Source organism: Crocodylus porosus, unplaced genomic scaffold (genome assembly GCF_001723895.1).
Source record: "Crocodylus porosus isolate Cpor-Errol unplaced genomic scaffold, CroPor_comp1, whole genome shotgun sequence".
Classification (NCBI taxonomy): Eukaryota; Metazoa; Chordata; order Crocodylia; family Crocodylidae; genus Crocodylus; species Crocodylus porosus.
Window position 1 is genome coordinate 62,636,776 of NW_017728950.1, and position 11,777 is coordinate 62,648,552.

The window sequence follows — 11,777 nt, forward strand, 5'->3', positions numbered from 1 at the left end:
GGGCAGTGGGTGGCTATTAGATGCCTACTACAGTTTTCAGTTCTTATTATAGACTGGGCATGTTTACATGTACACCTTAACGTGCAATAGCCTGTTTTACTGCACATTAAAGCATCATGTAAAAAGCTGTGCTATTATGCTAAAGTGCATTAGGATAGGCTACTGCACTTCAAGCATCACTTAAAAACTGTGCACACTTGTTTATGCACGTTAAGGCAGCCTAACGCACATATTAGGTACATCACATTGGACGTGCTAAAATTTAATGCTAATTAGGAAAAGCTCCTTAATGCATATGTAAACACTCCCACTGTGGTTTTGTCAGAAAATCTGAGGCAAGATTCTAATCCAACTAATAGGCTTGTAAGTGGCTTTAGGTGTGCAAGACCCCCTCTACACATGCAAGTAAAGGCATGATGGGATTTAATGTGAAATCCACATAATTGTGGCCCCTGCCATGACATTTGCATGGCAGGAGGCATGACTGTGGGACAGCGCATTAGTTCCCATCACACCTTCTTGCCAGTGGAGGGGGAGCTTGATCCTTAGCTCCACCTGCTTTGGCAAGAAGCAGAGTCCCATGTCAGGAAGCCCTCTCCTGAGAGGACTCCTAGCTGTGGGGACCATGCATAGCTAGGCCGGAAAATCCCCACAGCTGACAGGACTCTCAGCCCTGGCTGCGCCACATGGGCAGCCGGACCAAGACTCCTGTCAGCTGTGGGCACTCTCAGCCCCAGCTATGGATGGGGTGCAGCAGAAACCGAGAGTCCTGTCAGCTGTGGGACTCTCAGCCCTGGCAGCCATGGGGCACTGCTGTGATCTCCAAGCCCCTGGGATGTGGAGCACCCCGCAGCTGGAAGATCGCAATGGTTGAGAGATTACAGCAGCTGTGATCTCCCAACCACTGTGTGGAGGGCCCCCTCAGCTGAGAAAAATCACAGCGCCTGGGATCTCCCAGCCTCAGGGGTGTGTTGTGCTCCCCAGCTGCTGAAAGATCGCAGCAGCTGTAGTCTCCCAGCTGCAGAGTAGGCGCACATGCAAATTAAAGCTGGATAGAAACCAGCTATACCATTATTACACACTTTCAAGCCATAACTTTATAGCTGGCTGGACCCTTTTAGGCACTGTAGTTAATTTGCTCGTGTAGCCAGTCTAAACTTACTGTGCAATTTACAGGGTAATTGAGTAGCAGATACAAAGTACAGAGGGGGCCTAAGTGTGATACTGCTCTACCATGCTTGAGTTCCTGCAAAACTACTGCAGCAAACAGTGGGTGGGTCTTTCTTCTCCTGGCTTTTTGTCTGTGTTCAATCTGAAGGGTTAGATAATGGTGCATTACAAATATAGATGCACTAATCGATTTTCATGGACTTGAACAGGGTGGAATACAACTGCACTTGGATGCCTAAACCACTTGGATGCTCAAAAGGAAGGTCAGAATTTGGCCTCTAAAGCTTAGGACTGATGTTTTGCTACATCTGAATTTAAGTCATGATATATTATTAAAATCTGTGTTTGAAGAAGAAAGGTAAACTAAAATGTTACACAGGCAATGTCAAAGTGCAACAGCATTAACTGGGATTATATTGGAAAGTTAGCTACAACCTTTACTACTGAGATTGACATTATAAAGTCATCATTTGCTGACATTTACTGCATGGTGGTCTGTTAGATACCACAGTTCTTCCTCCCTTGCAGAAAAAGGAAATTGCTGTGGTACCTCAGAGAGCAGTATGTGGTAATTATTGGCATTTGCTGACATTTTAATGATGACCATTTATGCTAAATATATTTTCTGTACATAATAATAAAATGCACTAACCACACACTTTCAAAATGATGAAAACTATACTTCCTTTACTTCTCATCCGTTCTACATAAATAATATGTTACTGAACACTGAGATCTATGCAGCTCTAAAATAAATGCTTTGATGTTAATGAAAAATAAAAACAATCTGGAACTCTGGAAAGAGAATTCCTGTTTCTCTAGGTAAAGTGTAGGCCAAGGTTACATAGGTTTCTCCAGATAAAGTGTAGGTCTACTGACTCAGAGTACCTCAACCCTGATCCACAACCATAATAAGACATTTTTGCCAAATCTACTAGGAGCTTCAGCTAGCATCAAAAGTGGAGGCAATGTCATTTGGTTGCCCAGTCAGGCAGGGATCCTGCTCACTAGCTCACATCAGTTGTTATGCAGCCATGATTTTTGGATACAATTGAGTTGGACTGCATTTTTTGACCTCTGGGTCACCGAATGAACTCTACATTTTAGTATTAAACTCCAAAGCCATGTCCCTGGTCACCAACTTTCACAAATTCTTTGTACAACGGAACCCCTAAGTCATAAATCACTATAAGTGATAATAACATTTTAAAGCAGTTGAAAAAATTTTGTACGTTGAAATTCAGCCAAGGAAAAATTTAGCAGCAGGATGCCCCACCAGGGGCAATATCATTTCACCCCTGGTGGAGGTAGCCAATATTCATTTCATTCCCTCTCAGTCTTCAACAGAGTTGGAGAGGCAGGGCCGAGCATAGGCACTACCATGATCACCCATGGTACAGGACAGGGTGACTCCCCCAACATGCAGTCCCTACAAAGCATGATCCAGGGGATGTGTGCAGTGGTGCAGTTGCACCCCATTTTGATTTCTGCCTCACCCAAACTTTAAAACCAGCTGCCTGGGTGAGGCTGCAACATTTCTATTCAAGCAGCACTGAGGGAATCCATGGCCTTCATGGCTTATTATAATGTACCCGATTCCTGCTAATCTCTCTTCACTCCACAGGTATTAATAATCCGCTTTTTTAATGGTTTTGATGTTCCATTAATCAATTTATCCTTTCTTCTGCAATTTTGCTGTCAGCCATCTCTTGTCAATTAATATTTCTCTTCAATTTCACAGCCCTATAGAATGTTTTTAGTTCTAGCTAAAAACCTTAACTCAGGTATGGTAATATTAACTCAGGTGAACATTAACTCAGATGTGGAAATGACTGACAGTGACTTGTTGATTGGTTGTCAAGATGCACAAGACTAGATTCTTGTTTATTTACTTTTTACTAATCTGAATAAGATGTGTACATTTAGCTATAATGACTACAGGACCAATTAAACAGCATCTTTGGACAATTTTTGCCTAGTGTGTTGTGTTTTTCTTAAACTTAATACATAAGCTAGGAAACTAGTGCAGATTCCAGTAAGATTATATTTGTTTTTACTTTGATCTTAAATAATATAGCACTGTGCCCTCAGCATAAGTCTTCTAGTGTCTCCCTAACTGGAGAAAAATGTGTTGCATTATACATGATGATGCACTGCACCACCTGTACCCCCCTTTTTCAAAATTCACCCATGCTCAAAGGAGCCATTTGACATCGACTTTCAGTGAGAACAGAGGGACTTTCAACTTTTTTATGGAATGCTCTATTCATGTGAGGAATATATTTGCTGGGGGGAAATAGGAGGATGGGCAGATTTTGAGCAGAGGGGAGCCTCCTTGGAAAGAGGGAGGTGTAGGCATGGGTGGGATATTAGGAGTGGGGAGGAGACTCTCCTGGGTGAGCGAAGTGGGAGCAGATAGGGTGAGGTAGAATTTCTGTCCACCTGCTTGGCTGCCCAGTCTGCATCCCAGTGTGTTTGGCTCAGGCACCCCAACTACTCTCTTCCACAGTCAGATCATGGCAGCCCCAGAGGTGGAAATTACCAAGAGTGGGAGGAAGTGGTGACCACTGAGAGTGAATATATTTGGAGTATGTAGGGGTCATGGCCAGTGGAAAGCTCAACCTGTCACTGTTTTTACTTAATGCAAGATCGGTGGTTAATAAAACATCAATTATCTTTGATCTTATTTGGGATGAGGCTGCCAACTTTGCCTCTCACTGACTGGTTGGGAGAGGCATCAGGGCCAGTGTTTGCCCAGATAGAGTTAGCCAGGTGTGTGGTGCAGTATAAGTGTAGAACTGGAGGATCACAGCACAGCAGATACCATAACCAAGTTAGGCGAGTTCATCTCATAAATGATGTTGAAGACACCCAGACTTATTGTCTTCAACATTCATACCAAGGCTGGCTCTTCGGGGCTGAAACAGGACTTCACGAAGGTTATGATAACCATGGGGCTATCCCAGACAACTGCTCTGACACACGAGACAGGACACATGCTGGACTTATGTTTTACACCTGCCAGGAAACAGGAGGGGTGATCACTGTGGAGGTGTTCAGATACCTCTCTCTTAGTCAGACCATTAAATTCTTAAGACACAGATCAATGTCCCCCAAGGTCTCCAGTATGCTGATGGACCAGTTCAGTTGGTCTGACACTGGAGACTCTTGAAGCCAGTGAACTTCCAAAACTCTCTGGGAGATATTTTCACCAACTAACAGATAATGGTCTGATTAACTGCAGAATAGCACCTGACTCTGGACACAGTGGCATCCAGGCTCCTCCCAGAACTGCAGTGGCACAAATCCCTATGGAAAATGGCAGAGCTGAGACACTTTAAGCAGAATGGCAGGCAAGAGTAGTTGGCTCTTGACCTATATCAAAAGCAATCAGTTACAGCATAGATCCTTTTTAAAGGACTATGCTGTGGCAGCTGCAAAGAGACTTTTCTTTCCCCTCACTGATACCATGTCTTCATAGTGCCATCTGGTGGGACTCTTCCGGGTGGTGGATGCCCTGGTTCATCAAGGTTGTAGCCCCAGACAAAACATCACACATTCAGCTTAGCTTGGGGACCGTCAATTTAGTTTCAATTGCTATCACCCACTGATGCACAGAACATGCTTGGGGATATAGGTGGCCAGTTGTGAACTGGATCAGGGCCCATCCAGGTTTATAAAAACCAACCAGGAGACTGAGCTAAAACAGCTGGTGTGGGCTTTCAATACCTCCCTTCAGGAGGGTAGGGTCTCACATAGTCTGTTATCCACTTGGGGCTTTCCCTGTTTGGGGGGTCCATCTTGTTGCCCCTCCTTTTCAACATGTATCTGAGGTCACTAGGCAAAAACATGCAGAGATTTGGAGTAAGGTGCCATCAGTATGCTCATGACACTGAGCTGTATTTCTCCTTTTCATCCAACCCAGGCTCTGCAGTCTGAGGCTTTTTCCACTGTCTGGCTACAGCTAGGGACTGCTTGTGGATTAATCGTCTGAAGCTGAATCTAGACAAGAGAAAAATGACGATGGTTAGCAGACATCATGACTTGTGGGGGGATAGAGAAATTTTCACAAAAGTATGCTTTCTTTTTTGCCAGTTCTATTTGCCAAGGCCTGAAGGGAGTGTTTCTCCCCAGAGCTCTCTCCCAGCAAAGGAAACAAGGCACTGATATAAGCTATGAAGTTACACACCTGAGGTAATAATCTAGCTACAGCAATTCAGAGAAGGAATTTCAACAAAGAGAAGAACAAGCCAAAAGGACTTTATGAAATCAGGAATGGCACCTTCTTCAATCAGCAGTTAACCAAAGTCATGGAGCACAGGGAGTCTTAGGGACCTTCTCTCACAGAAATGGAAACATTGATCATGTACACACGACAATCTGTGTGCTAGATACAGAATGAGGTAACCTGGTATCACAAATGCAGAGAGCCATCTGGATGCTGTTAAATAGGAGCACAGTCCTCTGCAAAAAGCTTGCAAGAAGAAACTTCAGTACATGAGTAGTCTCTATACAATCACCGCAAAAGAAATCTGTTAAACAACCGAGTAGAGATTCCAGAACATTAGCATGCCAGGCTGACTAGACTTCCCTGAATCAAGGGAGGAGAACAACTGAGCATCATTCCTATGAAGGTAGGTATTAAACAGAGTGTATAGCAAACAGGGAGATGGGTACATAGCAGAAAACCACATATAAAATAATCTTATATTTAGAAATACAGTGGAGCTGAGTCCTGGGTGGTAGGACAAAGGCTTTTGCTGAGCCAGTAGCAGCTTCTGCAGCACTAGTCTCTGCAGTAGGGTGGGAGAGGGAAAATAACAGGCACACAGATAGCACAGTGAACATGCTGTCCACACCCAACAGCTACGGAGCCATGTGTGCTTACTGTGATGCAAGTTTCTCTTTCTCCCAACAGTCTCATGCTGCAGCAGGTGTTATTCCATATTTCCTCACCCCTATGCTCACCCCAATTCCAGCTGCAGATTTTTGGAAAACAGGTGCGTGTGTGTGTGTGTGTATATATGTGTATATATATATATATATACACACACACACACACACACACACACACACACACACACACACACATATACATACATACATACATATATATATGCAAGAAATATGATATCTGACGACAAAGTCTCTCTGTTAATCAGATTTACAAAACTCATATTTTCAATAATACCACTTTACACAGGCTTCAAGCAGCAAGCAACTTAGAATGTAAATATTGCTGGAAATGTTTGATTTTAACGTAAAAGGAAAAAAGATAGAAAGGACAAAGCATGGGAAACAAAACAACACATGCACAAATTAGGGTATGGGACAGCTCAGATGTAGCTAAAAAAAAGATTAATGAAACCCTCTTCCCCCTATCTTCTCCCCCATTTATCTTAGTGCTATATTTTTATAGTACTGTTTTAGCTGTGACTGGGGTTTTCATCTTCCAGATTCACCAGTTTACGGTCTAATGGGATCTGCAGATCAATTCTCTTTCGCATGTCTTCCATCTCAAGGACACGCTGATGATTCAATCTGCATTAAAAATCCCAGGTGTACTGACTGGTTCATGTGACCAGCCAAAGGTTTCAAATGGAAACTGACCTCCTGGTTCAGTTTTCCCATGTATTATTATTGTGTTATACTACAGTATTTATACCATGCTAATAATGCCATACCCATTATACTATATTATGCATGCCATGCTAATATTAGTATTTTCATACTCAGGACCATTGCAGCCACTCTAAGCTTTGGGGACAGCTTGCCCACATATAAACTTCCGAAAACATGGGGTGTGATGGTCAGAAGCAGCAATTAGCAAAACTGTATTAAACAGGCACTTCATCCATTTCTGCCCCTTTCAGGAAGGCCAGTTTTCATTTTCAGAAGCAATGCATCATGCATCAAAACTTTAAACTGCAGCACCTTGTCTGCATGTAGGCTATGGTGAGTGGCATGTCCCTGCAAACTCCAACTTTTTGCTTGTCTCAGGCTGTCAAACAATAGGACATTTCTTTGACTGAGATTATAACTACATTCAGTGTTTAAAATGAATTCAATAGATAAAAGGTATGAGTATATTTCATTATTGGAATCAATTAAGAGAAAAGACAGGAGCATGTGCCTATAGGTGGATTCATTATTTTTCCCTCCCAATAAGGAGGATCTTAATCCTCTTTTTTCATTACAAATTTCTGTGGGTGGAACCACTTGTTCACATGCAATTAAGTCTGCTTTTCCAGAGTAATTGCACCTTAATGAAGACTGACATTTCTCAACATTTGCAACTTATACCAGAACGTGAAGAGTGTTACTGAATGTGCTGGATACAAATGAGAATCAGATTCATCACACAGTTTCCTCAAATCAGATCCGAGGAAAGGAGAGAGTTGACAGACTGAAAACATGGCCAACATTTCCACTGCTACTAATAATCTTAACCAAATTACACGTTACTACAATCAGCATGTAGACCAACACAACACAAAACAGATGCAATTTGCTGAAGAATTGAAGCAGTCCAGGCTCTTGTTCTTCTTCTTCCCCTCCCTAAGAAAATAACTTTACAGAAACATAATTATGAAAAGAAGATGTACATAGATTCTCTCATTTTCATTGCAAATGAAGAAAGAAACTCACAAGTAAATGTGCAAAAAATACCTTGACAGATATTTTATCCTTAAAAATAGTAACGGAGAACAATAACATAATACAATTAAAAGTGCATTAAGTTATAAGGGAGTCATATATAAGTGGTCATAAGGGAGTTAGAAGTCAAGCAGCAAAGTTCAAATACACACAGGTATATTTTTATAACCTGTCACATTAAGTGATTTCCTGTCCCCTTCATTTCCCCCCCCCTAAAAAACAGAAGCAGTTAAACTTTTTGTAGAAATTAGTAATAGAAGACATCTTCTAGGCCATTTCCCAGAACATCCAGGATTGTAACTCCCTATCACCTATTAGCCCACACATGACAGAGGGTCTTCAGAGACCTGCCAGCATAAGGAGTAGCAACACTATGCTGCAGATGTTCTGGACCTGTGAAATAGCCCCTGCATTAGCTGTTGCAAGTTCCACTAGCTAGAGATGCACATATATAGTAGAAATGTTATGAAAATGCATTTAGTAAGTAGGAGACTGGTGATTATCAATAAAAACACATGGAAAAGAGGATGTCTTCAAGCCATGAAATGCTGAAAGAGATAAAGCAATGACAGTGTGCAGCAGATCAGGCACAGGTTTACAAAAGTGGTATTTTCTCTTCTCTTTATATAGCAGAGGAAGGCAATTATTTCGGGTGGAGGGCTGCTTATCAAGTTTAGGCAAGCTGCTGAGGGCTGCATAGGTAGCCCCCCCCCTTGACAGGTGCCCCACCCCCTGGTCACCATCTTGTGACTGGAAGTCCCACCCCCTAAACCCTGACCTTTGCTACCAGAAGACCCTCCCTTTGCCCCAGAAATACTCCTTTCAGCAAGGGGCTTTCATAGACATTTGAGCTGGAAGAGGCCCCAGAGGATCATTGAGTCCAGCCCCCTGTCCCAGGGGCAGGAAGTCAGTAGGGATCACAGGATCCCAACAAGATAAGCATCCAAATGTGTTTTGAAGGCATTCAAAGTGGGTGCTTGAACCGCCTCCAGCGGCAGTCTGTTCCAAACTTTGGGGGCTCGGACAGTGAAGAAGTTCTTTCTTAAGTCCAGCCTGAGCCGGTCACAGTGGAGGTTGTGACCATTTGATCTTGTCAACCTCGGGGGGCTCTGGTGAACAGCTGTTCCCCCAGATCCTGATGAACACCCCTGATAAACTTATAGGTGGCCACCAGGTCACCCCTGAGCCTGCGCTTTTCCAGGGTGCCTAGCCCCATTGCTCTGATCATGTGCGTGGCTCATCTCTGCACCCTCTCAAGCTTCTCCACATCCTTTTTGAATTGTGGAGCCCAAAACTGGATGCAGTACTCCAAGGCCGAGTACGGTGGGAGAATGATGTCCCGGGATCTGCTTGAGAAGCATCTATGGATGCAAGCCAGTGTTTTGCTCGCTTTACTGGCCGCAGCATCACACTGAAGGCTCATGTTCATCTTGTGGTCAACCATGACCCCCAAGTCCCTTTCATATGTAGTGCTAACCAGCAGAGCACTACCAAGCACATAAGCATGATGCAGGGTTTTCCGCCCAAGGTGGAGAACTTTGCATTTTTCAGTGTTGCCAGTTCAGAACCAGAAAAATACCAAATTATATTCTAAAAATCAAACATCTACAACATTAATTAATTTGATTTCAAAAAACTTTTTTGTCCTCATTTACATACATTTGTGAGGCCTACATAGAGGTGATTGTACCATAGTATCATAGTATTTAGGGTCAGAATGGACCTAAACAGATCATGTCTGACCCCCTGCCCCAGGCATGAATGGGTGCTGGGATCATATCACCCCAGCCAAATATCTGTCCAGCCTCCTCTTGAAAACCCCGAAGGTACCACCTCCCTTGGGAGTCCATTTCAGAGCTTGTAAAATAGCTTAACATGAAATCTTACTCTTGTATATTGTGGGTGGGTGAGGGGCATAGGGAGGAGGGTATAGGTTTTTTGTTGGCTGTTGGTGTGTGGGCGTGTGGGGTAGGGTGTGGTGTGTGAATGTGGAGTGAGGAAGCATGTGGGGGGGTGTGGATATGTGGGGTGTGGGTATGGGGGAGGGTGTGTGGGTGTGGGGTCTGCATGTATGGCAGTGAGAGGAGGGCATGTGCATGTGCCACTCCCTCTATGAACACACACACACACACACACACCCCTTCCAGCTCCTGGCCCTGGGGTACTGGCACAGCCCCACAGCTGGGGCTGGAGCAGCTAGTTGGCATGCAGGGAAGCAGTGAAAGCTGCTGCAGTCAGAAGCTGCCCGCTGGGTGGGGGAGGGGGGGTGGCTGGCCTTGCTACTGAGTCCTGCTGGCTTCTCCTGGGTCCTACTGCCCCTGGCTCTTTGTCATCTTTGACAGGGAGCCAGGAGCAGATAAATAGAAATTTTCTAAAATTTTTAGGGGCTCCACAGGCTGTATAGAATGTTCTGGTGAGCTGGATCTGGCCTGCAGGCCGTATTTTGCCTGCCCCTGCTATATATCAATCTCTAGCTTTTGGTAAAAGAATATGTCTTGTGACACATGTATAATGGTGCTTAAAATCTTCACTAAACCTTGAGGATGTTAGTAACTCATCCAAGTTTATGCAATTATAGCTGGTTAAATGTGGATACTTTTCAAGGGTAAACTTGAATGAAAAGTAATGCAACTGAAGTGTTTTAATACTTTAAAGTATTATTACATCTAAGAATTAATCTATTTACTATTTTCTTGCAGATGGTTTAAAAAAAGCAATAGCAAGTTTTGGTCAATTATTACAAAAAAAAAAATGATTTTCAGAAGAAATCCATGACCATTTTCTCTCTCTGGGAATTGAAAATGTTAACTGCATTGCCGTAGTATATTTCATTATGAACCTTCTTATTTTTTCTTTATAAGATTCCATGAAATCTGGATAAGACAAATTCTATGGAAAAGAAGAATTGTAAATTTAAGCCATTTCACTATCTTCTTGTTCCTTTTCAATAAAGGATCATCCTTTCCACCATGGCATGCCTCCTCTTTCAAACTCTAAGCTTAAACATAGCGTTTAAACTTTAAATCTCTATTCTCCAGTGGTATTTAACTCACATGAAAAGCCATGCCTGTCCCTCTCTCTGCACTGTACAATGCAAATGTGCTATTTCAAACTATCTTTTAAGTTCTTCATCTTTGTACCAGTGTTACGTTTATAAACATACTTCCATTGAGTTCACCCCTCAGATTTTTTCCTCTGGTGTATTAAATCACTTTTTATTTTCCTTTGTCTCTCTCTCTCTCTCTTCCTATATATATACTAGCCAATGGCCCATCAGGAATGATGCGGGGTGGGCAGGTGGGGACGGAGCACTGCCACCCACCACCCCATGCCACACCACCTCCTGTCCAGAATGCTCTTGGAGCACTCTGACTGATAGTTTCAGTTACAGACAGAGACCTTTATTATATAAGAATACACCGCTACCCACACCCACATATGAATATATACATATACATACACCTACATACCCAGACACCTATATTTTTATTTGAGAACAAAATTAACTGGGACGTGATATACCCCATATGAAAAAAGCTATGGAATCTAATTGGGATGTTGTTAAGAGGTTTCTGTATATATTAAATGAGTTTTCATAGACATTTTTATAGTAAGTTATGACTATAATAAGAAAGTAGATACTAACTATAGGCTCTTAAACCAACCTACAGAATTAACTAGAGATGATATCCTTTCTGTAGAATCCCATGGCTTGGTTTATAATTTCTGTTGAATGCTTACCGTTAACCATACATTCTCCAGGGCTTGCCTGTATAGGGAAGTGCTTTCAGAGAGTCATAGTTTATATGGCCAGAAGGCACAATTATGACATTTGCCTGACTTCTTCCATAAGCCATGAGACATCTCTGAATGAATATACTTTAGAAAAATATCAAAACTTGATGTTAAAATTGCCAGTCCTATATCATCCATTCTAGAATGCCCAGAAT